The 19,453-nt window shown below is 36.9% G+C and overlaps 1 protein-coding gene across 6 annotated transcripts in view; it reads left to right on the plus strand.

The window, feature by feature from the left end:
- The window catches only part of ZFAT (zinc finger and AT-hook domain containing), a 296,047-nt gene that overhangs the window by 35,946 nt on the left and 240,648 nt on the right, over window positions 1-19,453 (plus strand). Inside the window, exon 1 of one of the 6 annotated variants that reach the window (XM_045561496.1) lies at window positions 13,508-13,622. The exons of the other annotated variants lie outside the window; for them this stretch is intronic. The gene's annotated coding sequence lies outside the window, so the exon portion shown is untranslated. Of the gene's footprint in view, window positions 1-13,507; window positions 13,623-19,453 lie in introns of those variants that run through there. 6 annotated transcript variants of the gene reach the window in all.

Consider the following 19,453-nt stretch of genomic DNA (forward strand, 5'->3'; position numbering starts at 1 on the left):
TGGCATTGAAAGTCCCAGCCCTCTCATCTTGCCTTGGTCTGTTGGGTGACCAGCCCCCATCTGGAAGCTATATAGGGGCCATCAGTCATCTCATTAGCATATAAATGACATTCTTATCACTTCAGAGATTCCAAGGGTTTTAGCGGCTTTATGTATGAAAATGAAGACCAGATATATGTTTCACAACATCACAAATGTACACTTGGGAATTAGATAGACCTCCCAGCTAATCTGGGCTTCTTTGCTTGCCATCCATGTGACCTTGAGCAAGTTGCTCATTTTCTCTGGAAAGTTCTCTGTTTAAAAAAAAAATAACTACATCAGGTTGTTATGAGGATAAAGTGAGAGAACCGTGTGGGGGACCCTGCACAGTGCTGGCAACAAAGGTATTCCATAAGTACTATTTCTATTTCTTTTGCTCCCAAGCTCATCTGAACTCCCTCAGTGTCTACCCCCAAATCATATGATGTGTATTTTAGTCGATCTTGAATAGTCATCAACCGTAAGTCTTTAGGATAAAGCACGTCTTTAAAACTGTGTGCATTATAAGAATGATAGAGGTTTATTTTGACCCTAAGGAAGTCAGACTTTTTTTTTTTCATGCAGCATTCAAGTCTTTAGCTTCTAACTGAACAGATAAATAGTCCGTACTGTTCTATTACGTGTAAAAAAAATGATTAAACATGTCTCAGGCAGCTGAGACAAGGCAGGTAAAAGACTCCCAAGGACTGACATCAGAAAAGACTAATGAGAGTACCTAAAAAACCTTCATGGGGGCCAGACTATACAGGGATGTTGTAACTAACAGAAAAGAAAAGAGGGGAGGGGAGGGGAGAGGAGAAGAAAAGATTACAGGGTATGAAGGGTTGGAGATAGTGCTCTGGATAGACCAGAGCAGAGTATATTGTATTAGAGAAGTCTCTTTTAAAATTGTGTTGGATATCCTGGGATTTGAATTCATGCTTTATATTTATTCCTATTAATATATGTAATAGGTTGAGCATGGAAGAAGCAGTGTTCATAAAAGTTGACAAACTTGTTTTTCTTGTTTCTTAATCTTTCCAGATCATTGTTTATAAAACAGTGATATTTATAGTAAGTATCTTGTTTTAAAAAGCAGCTAACCACATGAAATTGTGTGTCCTTGTGCTGCAGTCATTTAATGACTTCATCCTCTGGTCAGCTGACATGTGATTTGAGATTGCTCTCAGTGCTAATGGATTGTTTGAAGGAGTTAAAGGCAAAAGCAAGAAGAGAATATTTTCAGGAAAAAGTGATCATGCAACATACAGGCTAAATGAGATTGACTAATAAATGAGGTATCTCTGTCTTTACTGTGTGACCTTTGGGTAATTCCTTACACATTCTGACCTCATATTCTTCATATGTAAATGAGAATGTTAAGTCTTATAAATTCTTTTCCTCTGTGACTTCATCCAGTTATTTTGTGCAGGCGTGCACGTGTGTGTGTGTGTGTGTGTGTGTCTCAGTAGAGCACAATATTTAGTTGAATGAGTTCTAGGTAAAACCACCTGGACTCATTTGTAAAATGGGAGTACCTGTCTCTTAAATTGTAATGAAGATTTGATTAGATAATCCAGAGAGATCACTTAGCACACTACCTGGCACATACTAAGCACTTGGGATATTTTCCCATTCTTCAAAACTCAGTTCAAACGTCAAGTCTAGATAGTATGTTAATCTTGGACCTCCTAGGTAAAGTTAATCTCTTTGTGCCATAAATGTGTCCTGTACTCAGTTGTGCTGAATTGCTATCATTAGTGCTAAATTTATCACTAATTTATCTACATGTCTACTTCCCTTCTTAAATTATGAGCCCCTTGAGATGAGTTTGTTCATCTGTATAACTTCACTGCCTGGCATAATAAATATTGGCTGAAGGAATAAATTTTCTTATTTTTAAGTGAGGTCCTCTCCCCCTTCTCAATGGAAGATGATCCGGAAGCAAATCCTGAACACATTAGGAGTGTTCTAAAAATTCTGGCCTTGTTCTCAAACCACTTTTTTTCTTAAATACCTGTTTCATTACCATTGTAATCCCTTTAAGGATTAGATCAATTTTTCACTTTTCCTTCTTCACACTTTTTTCCTTATGTTAAGAAAATAAAATAATAATATGATTGCCAAGTGGAGAAAACTGTCCATAACTATGAATAGAAGTACTGTGATCAGAAATTATATAAAGGCAACATCATGGCACTATAAAAAAGTATTGAACATGGAATTAAAAGCACTGGGTTCATATTATGGCCCTGCTACTTTATAGCCATATGACAATAATCAAGCTGTATTATCTCTGACTCCACAAAGTGAGGATCATTTCTATTTCATGGGTTGTTGTGATTGATATAAAATAATATACAATACTAGCACTGCGCCTGGTAAATAGAAGACACACAAATATTTCTTGGATGGAGTTTCAGTTAATGTTATACACTTTTAAGTTTGAGAAAAGTCAATCTTTTTTTAACCACATGCATAGTTGTTTACTGCCAGAAATTTTGTTGTTTAAATTAGTTGATACCCTTGGTTAGTTGTTGAAAAACAAAACTAAAATGTTAAATAGTGACCAAGTAATTTCATTTCCATCATGCTAATGTGGTAGGGAAGAGTAACAAAGTTCAAAGGCATACCTGACAAGATGCATAATTAAAGGCTAATATTTTCTGAACACAATTGGCAGTTCTCTACTTCATACTACTCTCTGAAAGTTAAATTACTGATACCTGAGATACACACTGAAAACATTAGAACCATATAGGTCTTCACTGATTGCATTTAAGGTTAGAGAAAATTCTTCTCACTGCTAATACAAATTGGTTGGTTGATAGGTGCTTTTTTGTCTCTTGGTTATGGCATATGAATCTTCATTACCTATGAGAGTTTTGTCCAAATCATTTCCCAGTTAGCATGTTTTAAACCTCAAAATTCCCCACTTCTAATTTCTCTCCCTGTTCTTACTGACTTCATACTTTTTGCTAAATAAACATTATCTTCCAATTCTCAGTTTTGTGTTTCTTCATTTGATCTGCTTTACAAAGGGCATCAGCTAGTGTTTTCATTAGGCAACCATGTAACAGAAAACCCCCAAACAGTAGCCTTAACAGGATAGGGGTGTATTATAATTATTATTTAACTCTCATGTAGAGTTCTCAAGTTGAGTTTGGGTATTGCCATCTTTACATCCTTGATATAGACTACAGGAACTGGTAAGGGAAAACCAGAAGTCTTGCTGCCTCTGTCACAAAGACAAAGCTTTTTCAGAAACTTCCAGCTTAATTTGCCACAGCTGTGTCACATGGTTGTCCACTAGCTGCAAGGTATGCTGAGAAACATTAATTCTCTTGCTGGACACCTTGTCACTCTGAAAACAAAGTTTGATTTTGACGATTGTACTGTCTAACAATTAGACTTTTTCATGGGTTCAAGTAACCATTTGTCATAGATTAGAGGATTTCCTAAATGAGTGAAGAATTTCAATATAGATGACTTATTTTGTTGTGACATGTCTGGAGATAGTGGAGTTAATTTCCAGGAATCTTGGTGACATGGCAGACTGAACTAATGTAAATCATCCAACACCACCATCCCATAACTCCGAATGCATACAGCTGTCAGATAAAAAATAGCAATACAGCTAACTGCAAAAGAAAAGAAATCCCAGCTGCCAGAAATGAAGGGAAAACAAAGCCAGAGTAGTAAACTCAGGAGCTGAAACTACAATGACAAATTTTAAAACAGCAGAAGGAATAAGCTAGAATGCAGCACAAAAGAGGTAGAAAAATGAAAGAGTACCTCATGGAAACTCCAATGTACATGTATATTTTAGGAGTTTAAGGAGAAAATAGAAGGGGTTAGGCAGTTGTGAACTGACCTAATGTGTATTCATGTCCAACTCTTGGTAAATAAATGGTACCCACTTAAGTTTTTGAGGGGTGGGAGGCAGAGCTGCCTCCACACATACACAAGCCTGCCTCCAAATCACCTCCTGACAGCTCGGTTGTAATGAAAACAATTTCATACCAACTTCTAAGGACAGCTATTAAATAAGCAAGAAAACATAGCATGTTCCACAGGCTCAAGGAAGTTGTTCGCAGCCCATTGAGGTGTTCTAACCACCACCCTGCCTGAAAAGTTCTTTGGGAAGAGGATTCTATTATCTTTAACAAAACCTGTGTTGATGGCTAGATTAGAACCTTTTATGGTATTATACTAAGGCATCATCCCAAAGGGTAAGGGATATAAGCCAAGCTGGATTCTTATGATCTGTTCTTGCAAGGGTGGGACACATTACTATTAGCCCATCAGAAAACTTAATTTCACCATTAGAGGTTCGTTTTAAAAATTATTCTAGTTAACAGGCTACTAATTTCAATAAAAATTTGACATTTAGTATATAAGTTAAAACATTGAATGTTGATCAAAATACAATACCTAGAATGTTTCTACTGGAATGTGAATTCTCTGATTAGAATGCTAGTTCATCATCCTGGACTATTTTTTCTTGATCAGAATGGTAGCAGGACCTAAGTGATGACTTTACGTAAATTACATGTACCAAGCTGTATGTGCTGGAGTATTTACATGTAAATTACAAATATCTTAGCCATATTGGAAGCAATAAATGGCTAAGAAGTTTCTGGAATTGATCAATAATATCAGGACAGATATTTCCCTCTGGAAACAGAGAACCAAAGTAACAGTGCCTTAAAGTGTTAAGATTTTGCTTTTCTTTCAGATGTATGCCATCCAGGAAAGTAACTACACAAGGTCAGTGGGACCCTAGGCTTTTTCTATTTATGATGCACTATCTTTACCATGTGGCTTCTGTCCTCAAGATTAAAAAAAAAAAAAAAAATGGTTGCTATAGTGTTCATACTCCAGTCATGCTAACATTCTAGATAAGGAAGAAGGGGCAAGGGCCAAAAGTGATGACAAATTAAAGACTTCTAAGGGGAAAATGAGAATCTGTAGTAGGCATATACTGAAAGAAATGTTGAAGAGAATTCTTCCGGCAGAAGCAAAATGATTCCAGATGAAATCCAGAAATACAGGAATAAGTGAGCAATGGAAATGGTAAATACATAAGGTAAATTAGAATGAATATTGGCTGTATTAAATGCGGGTTTAAAAATATCTATGGAATTAAAATGTACCATACAATAGCAAAAGGCAAAAGAAGAATAAATAGAATTTGTGCTCTCAAGCTCTGGCATTGGGTAAGTCGTAAAATTAGTACTTTCATTAGACTATAAAATCAAGGGTGCATGTTATAACTTCTAAGTTAAGCACTAGAATAAAGAGTGTATAACAGTTTAATAGAGGTAAAAGTATATAAAAGAAGGCAAGAATAGAAAAGGGAATACAAAATGGGTCAAATTTAAAATTGTGAGATATAAACCCAAACACTAAATAACTTGTTACTTGAATTAAAGTTGAAAAATTATCAGGCTGAAAAATACCCTGCTATACTTCTTACAAGAGACACATTTTAAATACAAGGACACACACAAAAAGATTGAAAGTAAACACATGGGAAAAATACATTATGCAAACAACAAAACAAAATCTGTAATGATAGTATCAGGCAAAGAGAATTAAGGCAAGCATTACTATAGGTAAAGAGGGACATTTTATAATAAAGGAATTAATCCACCAAAACATATCCTAAATTGGTATGTGCTGAAAACATTTAAAGTATATAAAGCAAAAATGACATAGGAGAAATAGGTAAATCTCTAACCACAGTAAGACTGACACAGCTTTTTCAATAGCCGATAGAATAATAGAACCCACCCCCCAAAATCAGATGCAGGTAATCTGAATTCCAACTAATTTACATACATAGAACACTTAATTTAAAAAAAACCACATTTCTTTTAAATCATTTACCAAAGTTGACCCTATGATGAGTCATAAAGCAAAATTTCAGAAGATCAAAAGCATTCATCTTATATTCTCTAACAGTGGAATTAAGCTAGAAATCAGTAACAAAAAGCTTATTAGAGAAACCCCCAACCGCTTTGGAATTATGTAATATGTAATAGTCCCTGGGTCAAAGACTAAAACAAATTTTAAAATATTTTGAAGTGAGTAATACTGACGATATGATGTACTAAAACTGGAGTTGTGGCTAAAGCAATGCGTAGAGGAAAATTTATATCCTTAAGTGTATATATTAAACAAGGAGCAAGGCTGAAAATCCATGGTCTAAACTTATTTTCCAGAACCTAGAAAAAAGGAAATATTAAAAGTCTAAAAATCAGTGAAATCAATAGAGAAAGCCAACAAAGTCAAAAGGTGGATTCTTTGAAGTCTAATAATAACTTATACTGTTTAACATATTTGAGATAGCCAGTAAAATAAGGCCTGAAATAAAAAGGTATAGTGTTTAGGAAGGAGAAAATAATACTATTTATAGACAACTGGTTATGTGCATAGAAAATTCAAAAGAACCTATAGGTAAAATAATGAACTTGTCAAGATCACCAAATGCAAAGTCAATATACAAAAATTGCATTTCTGTGTATCACAAAAATTGAAATTGATAAAATGCCATTTACACTAGCATAAAATACCAAATACCTAGAAAATTTTTAAAAGAAAATTAAGAAATTTTAAAAGATCTAAATAAGTGTATGGCTATACTGTGTTCATGACTTGGAAGGAAATTTTGTAAATTGATCTGTAACTTCAATATGATACTTTCAAAACCCAACAGTAGTATGCTGGAGAAATTAACAAGCTGGTAGAAATGCAAAGGATCAAGAATACCCCAGGTAGGCTGGGCTCTGTGGCTCACACCTGTAATGCTAGCACTCTGGGAGGCCTAGGCGGGAGGATGGCTTGAGGTCAGGAGTTCAAGACCAGCCTGAGTAATAGCCAGGCCCCATCTCTACTAAAAATAGAAAAATTAGCCGGGCGTGTTGGTGCACACCTGTAATCCTAGCTACTCAGGGAGACTGAAGCAGGAGAATCACTTGAGCCCAGGAGTTTGAGATTGCTGTGAGCAAGGCTGACACCACAGCACTCTAGCCCTGGTGATAGAGCAAGACTCCACTTCAAAAAGAAAACAAAAAAATCCCAGGTAAACAATAAAATGGAAAAACTCACCAATAGGCATAAAGACTTGTGATTATAAAACTGGAGTTGTAATTAAGACCATAGTGTTGGTTGGCATAAGATAAGGATAAACAAATTGACCAAAGTAACAGAATAGAGAGCTTACCACAGATCCACACATAAAGGTTATCTGATTTATGAGAAAGGGATACTATTGCAATGGTTCAGTCAGTTGGATAGCTATATTGGGGGAAAAATTATCTAGACCCCCACCTTCACACCATACATACAGAAAAATCTATTCCATATGGATATGGTCTAAATGTGAAAGAGGAAATTGAATTATCTCTATAAGTTAGGGTAGGCAACCATTTGAAGGACATAAAACATAAAGGAAAATTTAAAACTAATCTGTGGTGATTGAATCTGGATAGAGGTTACCATTCTCCTGGCAAAACTGATAATAAAAAAGGCAACGTGATATCAGGAAAGAAATAAAATATGAAAAAATAAAATGCTGTGAATTACACAGCTATTGTGAATTTATATGGATAAATTTGGAATTTTAGGTAAGTATTTTTAAATGTGTGTTGCCAAATATGTATCATTAAGTAAATTTAAATGTGGTTTTAAAAATTAATTCCAAGTAATCTACCAGCTCTGGATGGTTTATAATGTGGCTTGTCAAACCTTCAAGAAACAAATTATGTTTATAAGTACTATTCTAGAGAATGGTAAAAAAGGAAAGCTCAACTTTGATACTAAAATCAAATAGGATGTGTGAGGGGAAAAATAAATTGTAGGCCAGTCTCTTTTTATGAACATGACTGAAATAGCCTAAGTATTAGCATTTCAAATTCACCAGTTAAAACACCCATATTCATTGTGACCAAGAAAGGTTTATTGCCAGAGTGGGCAAGTGACTTAACATTGGAAAAATGTCTTACGTAGTATGCCACAGTAATAGATTTCAGGGAAAAGCCATATTATCTCAATGAGTGTGGATGTTGGGGGGGGGGGGGGCGGAGTGGGAAATCAATGAAATGCAAGTCACACTCATTTATGATTGCAAAAATCAAATGAAACATCTTCTTAATAGATGGACAGGGACTTCTTTAATATGGTAAATGGCAATTTATCAAAAACCCATGGTTAACATTACAAGTTAATGGTACAACTTCAGAGATGTTCCTTAAAGTCAGCAATAGGACAAAAATAGGCTATTGTACAATTGTTCCATGTTGCACTGGAGATACTGGCTGGTGCAATGAGACTAGAAGAAGAAATAATAGGTATGAGGATTGAAAAGGGAGAAACAATTATTGCTAGTGGCCAAGATAATTGTTTGAAAGCCCAAGGCAAACTACAAAGTAATATAACTAACTGAGAGTTGAGGAGTTTTGGATAAAAGACCAATATGCGAGAATCTGTAGTGTTTTTCACTTAAAACAGTCTATTTGAAAGTATATTATTTAAAAGAATTTCATTCACAATAAAAACTAAAGGATGCCTAACAAATATGTGCAAGAATTTTGTATAAGTAGATGACAATAAATGGAGCAATATTCCATGCCATGTTCAGGTACATAAAGCTTAATGATACCTCCCTACCTGCATTTTGGGAGTTGCTAAGAAAATCAAATGAGACAATCAACGTCCAAAAAAAAAAAAAAAAAAAGAACAACCCCACCTTTAAAACTGTTAAAATACTATGTAAATGAGTCTTATAAAAAGTATTACTATCACCCTGACTGTGATGACACTCATGTGGGCTAATTATAATTGTGAAGGGAAAAAACACATACTCTCTTTGGTTTCCTGAGACCAGAGGTGAACTATGTCAACTATAAAGGAAAAGCAACTAATATTCATCTAGCTCTTTCTCTGTAGCCCATACTAGGTTATATAAGGGATGAGAGAATAATAAGACATAGGTCCTACCCTTTTTTCCAATTTGACATTTATTGAGCACCTACTATGTATTAGGTGGAAGAATGCTAAGTACTTATATTAATTTAATTATCCTCACTTTTTTTTTTAATAGAGACATAATCTCACTATGTTGCCCAGGCTGGAGTGCAGTGGCTATTCATACTGTGATCTTAGCAAACTACAGCCTGAACTCCTGGCCTCAAGCAATCCTCCCACCTCAGCCTCATGAGTACCTGGGACTACAGGCATGCACCATACCCAGCTTTGTCCTCACATTTGCCTGAAAAAGTGTTATCCTTGTTTCTCATGTGAAAATTGAGACTTGGAGGACTTAAATAACTTGAAATTTAATAAGTTTCCTGAACTGACATCTCTGGCTTCAAAGTATGTGCTTCACAAAACCAACAAAAAAGAAAACTAGGATCCAAGTGTTAAATAGTCCAGTAAAAAGAAACAACTATTATAGGAGATAAGGAAAGAAAACATTTGCTTGGACGGGAGGGGCTAGGGAGGCTTCCTGCAACAGGCAGGACTTGCAGGAGGCTCTGAGGATAGCTGGAATTTGGCAGGTAAAGAAGAATGAACATTGTTAGCCAGGGAGAATGGTAGCTATAGTAACCATTCACTGGGTTACCTGCCCAGCTGAGCCAGTGTGTGTGTCCTGGAAGATGAGGACATTCACACTGGCTGTGCTACCGCTGACAACTGTTTGGTCTCAGGACAAGAAATAGGGGTGGGTAATTGGGGGAGTCACTAAGCATGGAGAATTGAAGAAACTTGGAGGTGAGAGAAGATTCTGCTCATTTCCATAACTCAAGAACAGGCCCAACTGCAAGGTCTGGGCAAAGCCCATAAGGTAGCATCCATAATTTTGTAAACATACCACATCAGGTAACTCTTTAAAGATTTTTTGGTTGTTAACTATTTTTTAAATCCCCTTTAGAGTACTAGATTGGGATGAGGTAGATGGGGTTTGGGGTTTTGAAACACTGGGGTAGATTTCAGTAGGCCTGGATTCTGTACCTTTTCCCTTAAGGTGATTCCTGATTGTATGCATCTATATGAGTGAGTGTATCAAGCCTCAGTCACCACATTTGTCTACCTTTTGGGTTGTGGGTATAAAATGATCAATATAAAAATACTTTAAAAATACAAAGATTGATGTAGATGACAGATTTTCAAACAACACTGACATCATTACTACCATACAAGATTATATTGGGGAGTTTATCATAGCATGTGCTCTCATAATGGTTTTAAAGGCTTTTTTTCTAACTTTAAAAGATTCATAAAACAGGTCTTTATATTTTTTTCTTCTTTTGGCAATGATTTTTGGAGAACTAAATCATTCTCATAGCCAGACTTTCCAGATAAAAGGAAACTGGAGCCAAGGAAAACTTCCCTTTGGACCTAAGGTACTCATAATGCATAAGTGTTGTCACTGTCTGATTTTCACAGTTTTAATAACACAAAAGTATAGAGGTGAATTCCTGCTAAGTGCATACTGTCTGCTCTGTACCAGTCAGGAGAGTATATGAGCTACCAAATAAGTACATTTCTGCGTCTTCACGGTGTCCCACACTGTGGTTTACCTGTTTGGCAGTTGTGCACCATTTTACCCCATTTTCCACCAGCCAGTTTTGCTTCATGTAGTTTTTATTGTTAAAGTAAGACACAGTTTTTTCACAATCTAAATTGTTAATTACGTTATTTTTCAAACTCATTCTCTTCCTCGTATTGAGACTTTACTGTCCTGTGGGAAATGAGGCAAAACAAGGCACTGTCTTTATCACTCCATCTATTGAACTTTGATTTGAGTATTAGGTGCAAACTCCTTAGCTCAGCACAATTATCTAGGCCAGTAGTTTCAAATTCTTTTTATAGTAGAACCTATTCTTTAGCAAGAAATTGTTCACTAAAGCCTAGTATGTAAAGCATATAATGTGAACCCACCTGCTCTGATGCTTCTGCAATGACCCCTTGTAGCATCTGAAGTACACAGTTTGAAGACCACTACTTTAAGCCCACCTCCTTTGTTATTCTCATCTCTGGCTACTAGCCTGAACAAATTCTTCAATCTAGCCATTCTTAAACACTTTAGTTCCCCATAGTGTCCTCTTCTGTGGTCCTGTACCTTTGCATATGCTGTTTTCTCATCATGAAGGCTCCACTGTCCTCTCACTTTATTTTGATAGCATTCAATTGTCCTTGATATTACCTTTTCCTAGACATCTGCCCTGATACCTTTGTGCTTCCCATGCATTCATTTCATTCCTCTTATCATAGATGTTACTACACTATAATAGTTATTTTTCTGACTCTCCCACGCTGCGATTATGCTCTTTTTGAAAAAAATTATTATTTGATATTCTACTTCCAGCATCAGGCACGTGGTTGGTAATCATTACCGCTGGGTGGATAGAAGGATGAACAGGTGAAGGAATTTTCCAGTTGGCCAAGTGAGTGAAGTGTCCCGGTACCTTGATCTGAGAAGGGAAATAGAAGAAAGTGACAAAGAAGAGGATTCACTTCATATGGCCAGTGGGTTTGGAGTTTGCCTGTGGCCTAAGAGTGGACCTAACACACTTCCCAGAATGCAGCCATCACTGAGTTAGCCCTAGGGAACAGTCCAGCGTGAGTCATATGCCTTCTCATATCTGGAGCCATGTATCTATAGCTAATGCTGGTGGTTTTCACTTGTTAAACAGCAAAAGAAAAATGGTTGCATGAAGGCCAAACAAAAGACTAATGGAAATGATTTTAATAATTAATTTTTAAAAGGCTTACAAATGACAGTTCAGCTGGGAAGTTATAGAAACATTCAACCTGAAATTTCAGTGAGAGGATGCATCTCTGGATTGTTCTTCTGGGGTTAAATGGGGGTAATTTGAAAGCTGAAAGAAGAGCAATGATATTTGTTTTACTTGATGTTTTTTCTTTTAAACAGCAAAACACCTCGTTGGGAGGAAGAGTGTTTTATGTTTGAGTGCTAGAAGATGGTGAGAGTTGAAGAAATGTGGAATAGAATGAATTGGAAGCTGTACTACTTAATATACATTAATTTATTGTAACACTGTTTTGAAAATAGATAATATTTAAACTTCCTTATAGACTAATTGGCACATTACTGCTCCCAGATTATTGTCATAAAACAAAAAGTTATAAAACAAAAAGTTCTATGGAGATTTTCTATTTAGGTTTTCCCTTTCTGTATGTAATTTCATTGAAGGGTCTCAATGAACTCTTAATCAAAGGTTGACAGAATTAAATTCGTAAGGGCAGGAATTCCTCTAGATGAGAGAAAGAATGAAATTTGAACTTACTAAGCATTTACTGTGTCCAAATCATGGTTAGGCACTTTTTCATCTGGTATGTCAGGAAACCTTCACAATCACCCTAAAAGGCTATCTCCATTTTATAGACAAAGAAACAGTCTTGGAGAGGTTAGGCAACTTTCTGTGGCACACATAAGAGTTGGACCAGCTGCATCTGACTTAAGACTCTATTCTTTCCACTATGTTATGTGTTCCAATGACCACGCAGTAAGACACCTTGTTAACAGAGACAAGTACATTATAGGAAGCCAAGAGAAGTGCCCTAAGATGCTAATTTCCTCCCCTCCAGCTTTCATTCCCCTTTGGAGAAGCTGAGCGAACCTCCATTCTCCGATGATCCCCCATCACTAATATATTCAGTACCCAAATTGATGTTATTAAACGATGATAATTTTCATTTGAATAGAAATTTAAGAATTTGCTATTCAAAAAATTTGCAACTTCTTAGTTCATCCTCATTTTACAAAGGAGAAATTAAAATCCAGATAGGTTTGTGACTTACCCAAAGTCACATAGCTAATTAATAACAAGGGGCTTTTATCTAAACCCAGAATTCCTAATTTCAAATACTCTTTCCACTATATCCTCAAGTGAGAACATGTGAGTTTTTTCTCTAAGGATGGGAGAGAAATTCACTCTCCAGAGCTCCATTTATTTCTTCTCTTATCTTGAGTAAAGCTTATTCTTCTAAGGCATGAAATTTATTAGATATTCATAAGCCTCTACATATCCCACTGTAATTATCTGCATGTGCAGATACCACTCTGAATCATGAAAGATTGGGTGTGGGGAAACACATGCAAATGGTTAAATCATCATTATTCATATTCTAAATAATATGAGTATGGTCTTCAGCACAGAAGAGAAAGAAGGCTTAGAAGCCTACCCATTAAAAGGGAGCTTCTAGCCTACTTTTTCCCCTATGACTTTTTCTTTTTTTTTTTTTTTGGAGATAGGTTCCTGTTCTGTTGCCCTGGCTAGAGTGCGGTGGCATCATCATAGCTCACTGCAACCTCTAACTCCTTGGCTCAAGGGATCCTCCTGCTGTAGCCTCCTTTTGAGCTGGGACAACAGGCACATGCCACCACACCCGGCTAATTTTTTTTCTAATTTTTGTAGAGATGGTATCTTGCTCAGGCTGGTCTCAAACTCCTGGCCTCAAGTGATTGAATCCTCCCACCTTGGCCTCCCAAAGTGCTAGGATTACAGGTGTGAGCCACCATGCTCGGCCTCCCCGTGACTTCTTACATAATTGTTACAAAACTCCATCAGGTAAGCAGGTCTGGCTATTTTCCAAAAGATACCAGAGCAGGAGGGGGAACTATAGAAATTGTTTTCTTATCTCATTTTACTTTAAGAAAACTGAGCTGAGAGAAATGATTTGCCCAAAGTGAGCAAGTAAAATGGCAGAATGCATTGGAACATTGGATTTGGATCATAGAAGCTGGAATTAGAGCAGTCTACTTCTTTAAGCCTCATTTTCTTTATCTATAAAATCAGTAGTATAATACCACATAAAATTGTTCATCATATTACTAAGTCAGATGATATGTGGGCAGAGGAACTTCTGTTTCTATGTAAAAGGACCTAGAGGTAGCCAATTGAGAGGTGGAAACAGCATTTACTATAATGCTTTGTTCAAGTGTTATGGCTTTGGCTATTTTATCATGATGACAAAGAGGGCAGTAACAAGGTCTAAAATCCAGCATCTTCTTTCTTCCAGGCTATTAATCCTTTCACTTATTTTTATTGCTCTTAATATTAAACATGTATAATTTGAGGTATAGTTATTATACCTTTATTCATATAAAGAACAGTGCTTTAGTCTATCAAATAATTTTATCATGAATTCCTTTCAGAATCTATCATTATGGGCTCTGGAAGGAAATAATAATAGTGGGATTTTCTCTTTCTGGTAATGGAAGACTCAATAATTTGGACCAATCTTCCCACAGAAGACAACCAAAAAATCTGGACCAAATGTAAAAATATTTTTTAAAGCAAAAAATAGTTAATAAGATAGTGAGGAATTGCCAACTAAGATCTTCCACATTCATATTAATGCTGATAGTTTGACCTCCTTCCATGAATTGTGAATGTTTTTAATGGCATCTTGGATGGTGAATCCTTTCTAGAAGGTTTTCAATTTACTTTCCCTAAATCCATCAGAGGAATTACTATCTATGGCAGCTATAGCCTTACAAAATGTATTTTTTTTATTTCAGGAGATTGTGGGGGTACAAATGTTTAGGTTACATATATTGCCCTTGTCCCCCCCCCCCAGTCAGAGCTTCCAGTGTGTCCATCCCCCAGATGGTGCGCATCACACTCATTATGTATGTATACACATCCCCTCTTCCCCCCTCCCATCTGCCTGACACCCAATGAGTGTTATCACTGTATGTGCACTTAGGTGTTGATCAGTTAAAACCAATTTGATGGTGAGTAAATGTGGTGCTTATTTTTCCATTCTTGGGATACTTCACTTAGTAGAATGGGTTCCAGCTCTATCAAGGATAATACAAGAGGTGCTATATCACCATTGTTTCTTGTAGCTAAATAGTACTCCATGGTATACATATACCACATTTTATTAATCCACTCATGTATTGATGGGCACTTGGGTTATTTCCACATCTTTGCAATTGTGGATTGTGCTGCTATAAACATCCGTGTGCAGATGTTTTTTTTATAGAATGTCTTTTGCTCTTTTGGGTAGATGCCCAGTAATGAGATTGCTGGATCAAATGGTAGATCTACTTATATCTCTTTGAGGTATATCCCTACTGCTTTCCACAGAGGTTGTACTAGTTTGCGGTCCCACCAGCAGTGTATGAGTGTTTCTGTCTCTCTGCATCCATGCCAACATTTATTGTTTGGGGACTTTTTGATAAATGCCATTCTTACTGGGGATAAGTGGTATCTCATTGTTTTGATTTGCATTTCCCTAATGATTAGAGATGTTGAGCATTTTTTCATGTTTTTTGGCCATTATTCTGTCTTCTTTCGAAAAGTTTCTGTTCATGTCCTTTGCCCACTTTTTGATAGGGTTGTTTGATTTTTTTCTTGCTGATTTTCCTGAGTTCTAAATAGATTCTAGTTATCAGCCCTTTGTCAGATGTGTAGCATGCGAATATTTTCTCCCATTCTGTAGGTTGTCTGTTTGCTCTTGTGATAGTTTCTTTGGCTATTCAGAAGCTTTTTAATTTGATCAGGTCCCATTTATTTATTTTTGTTTTTGCTGTGATTGCCTTTGGGGTCTTCTTCATAAATTCTTTGCCTAGGCCAATGTCTAATCAATACACACAAATCAGAGACATTCATATATGCCAATAACAGTAAAACTGAGAACCAAATCTAAGTCTCAATACCCTTCACAATAGCAACAAAGAAAATAAAGTACCTAGGAATATATTTAACTAAGGAGGTAAAAGACCTCTACAGGGAGAACTATGAAACACCGAGGAAGGAAATAACAGAGGACGTAAACAGGTGGAAAACCATACCATGCTCGTGGGTCAGCAGAATCAACATTGTTAACATGTCTATACTACCCAAAGTGATCTACAGATTCAATGCAATCTCTATTAAAATACCAACATCATTTTTCACAGATATAGAAAAAATAATTTTACGTTTCTTATGGAACCAGAGAAGACCCCACGTAACAAAAGCAATCCTAGGCAAAAAGAACGAAATGGGAGGCATCAATTTACCAGACTTCAAACTATATTACAAGGCTATAGTAACTAAAGTAGCATGGTACTGGCACAAGAACAGGGACTTAGACCAATGGAACAGAACAGAGAACCCAGATATAAAACCATTCTCATATAGCCATCTAATCTTTGGCAAAACAGACAAAAACATACACTGGGGAAAAGAATCCTTATTCAATAAATGGGAAAACTGGATATCCATATGTAGAAGACTGAAACAGGATACACACCTTTCATGTCTCACAAAAATCAACTCATGGTGGATAACAGACTTAAACCTAAGGCATGAAACTATAAGAATTCTAGACAAAATGTATTTTTAAATAAGACTTGAAAGTCTAATTTGCTCCTTGACCCACAGGCTGCAGAAGGGATGTTGTGTTAGCAAGCACGAAAACATCATTAATCTATACATCTCCGTCACAGCTCTTGGGCAACTAGATGCATTGTCAATGAGCAATAAGACTTTTGAAAGAAATCTTTTTTTCTGAGTAGTAGATCTCAACAGTGGGCTTAAAATATTTAGTAAACCATGCTGTAAACAGATGTGCTGTTATCCAGGCTTTGGTGTTCTATTTCTAGAGCACAGGCAGAATAGATTTAGCATAATTCTTAAGGGCCCTAGGAATTTCAGAATGTTAACTGAGCACTGGCTTCAACTTAAAGTCACCAGCTGCATTAACCCCTAACAAAAGAGTCAGCCTATCCTTTGAAACTTTGAAGCCAGGCCTTGACTTCTACTTTCTAGTTATGAAAGTCCTAGACGGCATCTTTTTCCAATAAAAGGCTGTTTCATTTCCATTAAAAATCTGTTGTTACTGTTGCCACCTTCATCAATGATCTTAACTAGATTTTCTGAATAACCTGCTGCAGCTTCTACATCAGCACTTGCTGCTTCACCTTGCACTTTCATGTGATGGGAATGGCTGCTTTCTTTAAACGTCATGAACCAACCACTGTTAGCTTCCAACTTTTCTTACGCAGCTTCCTCACCTCTCTCAGCCTTTGTAGAATTAAAGAGAGTTAGGGCTTTGCTCTGGATTAGGCTTTGGCTTAAGGGGATATTGTGGCTTGTTGGATCTTCTATCCAGACCACGGTAATTTTCCCCATATCAGCAATACGGCTGTTTCACTTTCTTAACATTTGTGTGTTCACTGGAGTAACACTGAATTTTCTTCAAGAACCTTTACTTTGCATTCACAGCTTGGCTAACTATTTGGCACAAGAAGCCTAGCTTTCAGCCTGTCTTGGTCTTCCTCATTAAGCTTAATCATTTATAGCTTGTAATTTTTTTTTTAGACAGACTCTGTCTCTGTCACCCTAGGTAGAGTGTAGTGGTGTCATCATGGCTCACTACAACCTCAAACTCCTGGGCTCAAGTGATCTTCCTGCCTTCAGCCTACTGAGGAGCTGGGACTACAGGCACCACCACACCTGTAATTCTTCAGGTTACGCTGCTCCATTATTTTGATGACATCATATTAATAGGACCAGGTTGCAGGAAGTAGAAAATTCTTTGGATACTTTACAGTCATCCCGCAGTATCTGTAGGGGATTGGGTCTAGAACCTCTACAGATACCAAAATCCAAGGATGCTCAAGTTCCTTATATAAAATGGCATAGTTTGCATATAAACTACATATATTCTCCCATATACTTTAAATAATTTATAGAGTACTTATAATAATTCATATAATGTAAATGCTATGTAATTGTTGTATTGGATTTTAAAATTTGTAAGTTTATTGTTATTTTTTAAATTTTTCAAGTAATTTTGAAATATTTCAAAGAAACAAATATAGAATCTGCAGTTGGTTGAATTCATAGATACAGAACCCACAGATACTGACTGTAATAAGAAATATGCTTACCAAACAGTGGGATATAAACATTATTAAGACTTAGGGACCTGCCATCTCAGTGAAATTTTAAGAGGTCCAGTGGTCTGGGGCATGCTAAGACATTTCCTGTATGATGAAGGGCAAATTGTTGTCCCTTGTACCACCCACTACTAAGAGCACAATGGGCCGGGTGCAGTGGCTCACACCTGTAATCCTAGCACTCTGGGAGGCCGAGGCAGGAGGATCACTTGAGGTCAGGAGTTCGAGACCAGCCTGAGCAAGAGCGAGACCCCATCTCTACTAGAAATAGAAAAAAAAAAAATTAGTCAACTAAAAATAGAAACAAAAAATTATCCGGGTGTGGTGGCTTGCGCCTGTAGTCCCAGCTACTCAGGGAGGTTGAGGCAGGAGGATCACTTGAGCCCAGGAGTTTGAGGTTGCTGTGAGCTAGGCTGACGCCACAACACTCACTCTAGCTGGGGCAACAACAAAGCGAGACTCTGTCTCAAAAAAAAAAAAAAAAAAAGAAAGAGCACAACAGTTGGTTGGTGTTTCTCATTGGGTTTTAGAGATAGCATATACCATATTTAGCAATAAACTCTAACCATTTATTGGGTAACTTGGCCGCTGGTTTTGAATAGGCCCTAGAGTAAAAGAGGGCTTTGTAGTAGGGCCAAGCTGTATTGCAAATAACCCTGCCGTTTGGTCTGTGTGAGTTAGAAACACAGTGGTTCTAATGGTATCCGTGCCTGATGAAGATGCTGTGTGGCAAACCACACTAAACAGAGTAGCATTATGTATCCCTAGTTTGTGAAGCAAGGCCATGCTTTTTATAGCAAGAGACCTGCTCATCAGTTGAAAAGCAACTCCTGGCCTGCTACTTGGCCATAATAGAAACTGAGTACCTAGCCAAAGGATAACAAGTGACTTTGCAACTAAAGTGGGTCATTATACACTGGGTATTATATCTACTGGGTCATGAGTTAGGCAGTTGCAGCAGCAATTCTTCCTACAATGAAAATCAGATATTTGGGAACAGGTCCAAACAGCTCCCGACAACAAAAGTAAGTTGCTTGAACAGGTGGCTCAGGCTCCCATGACAACCACCTCTGTTGCACAAACACCTCTCATTCAAATTACCCCTGTGGCCTCATGGGGTTGGCAGGTGTGTAAGTTTCCCACAACCAACCAAGAGAGAAAAAATTTTAGGTCTCCAGCTGGGTTGACTCAATATGTTTGTGCTAGCTGAAAATGCACTACTGTCACGCTACAGCCTCTAAGGACAGTGGTCAAGGACAATCCTCCCAGTTGTCTGTTTTGAAATCAATTCATCTTATATTGAGAGATAAGTGGCTTGAGATATGAATAAATATGGTCACTTAGGCAATGGTCAATAGTTTGGTGGTCACAGGCCTGGAAAAGGCAAGAGTAGAAGAAGAGAGACCTGGAAGTCTAGGGAAGAGCCATATAGATGGACCTACGAGAGTAAATGTAATATAAAGTGACAGAATTGCTGTGTCTAATATTATTGTCTACTGGAGA

Source organism: Lemur catta, chromosome 9, assembly GCF_020740605.2.
Source record: "Lemur catta isolate mLemCat1 chromosome 9, mLemCat1.pri, whole genome shotgun sequence".
NCBI classification, from domain to species: domain Eukaryota; kingdom Metazoa; phylum Chordata; class Mammalia; order Primates; family Lemuridae; genus Lemur; species Lemur catta.